The following is a 4,294-nucleotide window of genomic DNA, read 5'->3' on the forward strand; positions in this document are numbered from 1 at the left end:
TTTGCAATGTAATTAGTTTGCAGGCTTAAATCTTAATTTCATCCTGAAACTGCCTGCGCAGGATCAGACAGCCCGACACTCAACGTCAGCGAGTGACTGGCTGATGAAGAAAGAAAAAGAGCCATAGTGTCAAGACACCTTTCTCCAAATGAACGTTAATCTGCCAGCGTGTCTGCTGGATGTGTTAACAGCAACGCATCTGCCATGACGATAAGGTGTTAATTTGTTAATGTTGTGTTCACAGCTTGTTCCTTTCTACTGAACCCAGTTGAGTCATTCACTCATCCTTTATTTATTTATTTTGGGGGGAAAGGACTATCCTCCATGTATGTCATGGGTCTTTTAATCCTTTTTGTCAAACGGCAGACATGATGATCAGTATCGATCATTGATTTGTAATTTTAAGATGTTTTAAGCTTCCCAGAGCTGGTTATTTCACTCTGCTTACATATATTTTCCATTGTGTCCTGACAACATGCACTGAACAAATAAACTGACCAATGCATTCCCCTCACTCAAAGAATATCTGCAAAGTTGACTTTTATTTTATTTTTAAACCCATCGGTATTATTTTCAGCGTTTTGTTTAATATTTTAGAAATATGTAATTGACTGTAGCTGATGATTAGAGCTGCACTGCTCTAATCTTGTGATTGGCATCACTCTCCAGAATCCTCCATCATACACATCCTCCCAATGTGGCGCCTATCACCCAACTCTGAGTGTGTTCTGCTGTAGCAGTAAACATTTATATGAAATAATATTTGGTTGTTGTTGACATACTTTTGAGAATTCAGCCTTTTAAAAAAGTTGTATTTGTTGGAAGTTTGACTGTGGTCTGCTGAATTGTTGGCAATGATCCCCACTGCAGCGTAAAGTAAAGCACTCACTCACCTCCGGCATGTCAGAGTAGTGTTACACCGATGTCTTTGTTCCTGGTATGTTCAGGCTGGGATGCTGTGTATGTGACACAGAATTGAGCGGCAGATAAGAAATAAAAAAGCTTTAGCTCGTCTGTGAAAAGGCTTGAATGTCGGGGATGTTTGAACCAGTTGCACAGACTCTGTTGCCCTGCAGTGTCAGGTCTCTGTTTACCCGAGGTGTGTTAACTGATTGTGCTCTGACAGGATCCTGCAGGGGGGGAGAGGGGGCAATATTTTTAGAGGCCAAATCATCTATCAGCAAAGGTAAGCTGCTAAAAAAAAAGCTGACATTTATGATAAAATCAGCCACTTGCCAGTGATTAAATAACTCTGATGCCTTTCTGGAGATTAAAAGCTTTCTGCAGCAGACACACTAATTTGGTTTCAAGTCATTCTAGCTCTTACATGCTGCTTTACTCTGATCAAGGTTGTTTTACTTTTCCCCTATCAGTGTCCAGTATTGGATATCCGAGATGTTGAACCTGCTTGTATCCGTTTCAGGGCTGCATGAGTGATAACACTTTGATCCAGAGTGGTTTGGTGCTGAGTGTCAGTGGTTGTCGAGCAAGTTGTATGTGCACAAACATCCACTGCGGATGTGGTTAGAGGGTGCAGGACTATATTTTATCACTAAAATGTATTATACGACTATATATCACATATTTAGCATGGATTTCATCTATGAGAGAGGGCTTAACAGCTGTCAGCTCAAGGAGCAGCTGAGTGAGCTCAATTCTTGGAGATGAGGAATTTAGTTCAGTTGTTACTCTACAAACATGGAATTGATTTTTGGAACAGTGCCTCCCGGAGCAGTGCCTCCCGGAGCAGTGCACCAGAACAGTGTATGGCGGTAGTACACATTGACTTTAGTTGCCACCCGCCAATAAGCCAGACAAAGGAGAAGAAGGGAAAACCTGTTGCGATGTGATTGCGCCTTCAGACCTGACTCTCAGCTCTCTGGAAGGTGACGTCTGTGGCAGGTGTAATTGGAGAACACTGCATTTTCCCATTTTACAAGAACCAAAGCCTGCAATGCCATCTGGACATGCAGGTGACTTTGCAAACTTCAGTCATGTTGGAGCTAAAGAGGGCAGGGTGATGTGCCTGACAACCTAAAATACACCAGAGAGGTTGTTGTATTCAATGATTTACTATGGCCCTCGAGGATGTTGTCAAAATTGAAATGGACCTTGATAGGGAAAAGGTTCCCCACCTCTGGATTAGAGTTTTCTCTATCTCCAATCTTGTGCTTTTGTCAAGGTCGAAGGAGCTTGACCAGCAGAAACTATTCTGTGACAAGAGGATGTAGAGAGACGGAAATCAATTACAGAGAGAGAGATATAGAGAGACAGAGCGAGAGACTAAATACTTTTTTAGAGGTAGAGAGAGAAGGAAAACAGATAAAGCAGAATAGTGGAAGCCAGGGTGTAGGAAGAAGAGAAAAGACTGAGTAGACAATCAATAGAGTTGGTTCAATAGGCCGATTGTACATGGTCTTGCCTTGAAGGAAGGTGAGTGTGTGTGTGTGTGTACAGTGTATGTCCATTCTCTCTCTCTCACACACACTTAAATGAAGCCCAAGGTTTCTTCAACTGGTCACTGTTGGTCAAAATGGATTTTCCTCACTTCTACATGTAACAGAAGGTGATGGCATAGAGCCTAGGGGTGAGAGAGAGAGAGAGAGAGAGAGAGAGAGAGAGAGAGAGAGAGAGAGAGAGAGAGAGAGAGAGAGAGAGAGAGAAAGGTAAAGACGCAATGAAAAAGAGAGACAGAAAGAAAAGGGAATGAAAATGAAGTGAGCCCGCCCTGGGGCCTGTGGGGTCCTTCCGAATTCATTTCCTCTAATGGACCTGGCTCACTCTAAATCACACCAGAATCAATGCAGATCTACACTAAGTCCTGGGTGGTTGAGTGGCTGCTGACTGGGCCTGTATTTACAGACAAACCAAAAAAGACAGAATCTCATCTAACAACCCTCCCATCTGAACATGAGCATATGTTCGCGAACAAACCAAAATAAGTTAACCCCGCCTACCCCATGTGGGGGGTCTTGTGTTGAAGTTGGGTCCTCTACCAGCGGCCTGAGGGCTATACACAGCATCTTAACTGTTCCCAGGACAGATATGTCAGATATTCTTCCAGGAACCTGCTGGAGCACCATTCCATGTTTGGGAGTTTCAAGCCAGAATGCTCCGGTTACCACTGGCCCCATTGTTTTCTTCACTTAAGCTTTACTTCATTGTGGCTCAGTGGATAAGACCACTGTTTAGTACAGGAGGTCAGGGCAGGACAAGACCCTTCGGCAAGGGCCTTAATGCTAACAGCCTACCTCAGACATGAGTGTAACGGACGTTACCATGTCATGTGTTAGGGAAGCAGGGCCACATGGAACAAGACAATCATTTACCAGGGAAGAGAACATGTACTTGTTGGAATGTTTATTTATCGATGAGTCCCCTCTGTAAGACTCAATTAGGAAGAATTTTATTTATCTATCATTTGTGCATTAATGTTGAATTTTCTTATATGCAATACTAGCCGATACTACTTTTAAATATGTGACCATCTGGGTTGTGGGCCCTCTTTAGCATCACCTGCTACTTGGCCAGTTAAGAGCGGCACTTTTCCATAGAACCAGTGTCATGCTGTATAACTTTAAATTAGTGTATTGAAATAACTTGATTGAAACAATCAGTAACTTTGGTTTTAATAGTGTCAACAAAAAAAAGATCCCATACCATATATGTAGAATTTGTTTGTATAATTTGATGGAAGGTTAACATGCTGCTTTGTATATTCATTTTAGGAAGGCATGTAATACTCTAAGTGAAACAGAACCAATAAGAGAGAAGACAGGAAATCTGAGTTCATAGAGGAGACTTACCCAAGGTCGCGAAGCTTTCAGAGGCCATGCTGTTTTTCTTCTTGTTGAGTGAATGAATGAGTGGTGACAAAAACTGACTAATTAATAAGTTACTGAGAAGAAAACGAGGAAGAGATGAAACTATGGAGGGAAAAAAAAGGGATAATACAGAAGCAAATCATAATCATAAAGAAATAGACATGTAAAAGGAAAGAAAACACAAAAGAGAGGGGAAGGTACATCAAGGAATGAAGAAGAGCAGATTTCGTCGTCTCCAAATCCCACTTATGTCACTGAACTCAATCCTGAGGCTACACGAGAGAAAGAAAAGAGTTGTCACTGTGATTTCCATATCAAAACTAAACCCTTGTACAGCTTTAACACAGCTCTTACCGTGACTGACATGTATTCTAGTAGAGGGTAACTATGAGTTTGTGATGATGAGTAGCAGAATGGAAAAATGGCTAGAGAAGAAGGTGTCTCAGAGGTGGTTTGAAGATGTAACGGTA

Source organism: Platichthys flesus, chromosome 8 (assembly GCF_949316205.1).
Source record: "Platichthys flesus chromosome 8, fPlaFle2.1, whole genome shotgun sequence".
NCBI classification, from domain to species: Eukaryota; Metazoa; Chordata; class Actinopteri; order Pleuronectiformes; family Pleuronectidae; genus Platichthys; species Platichthys flesus.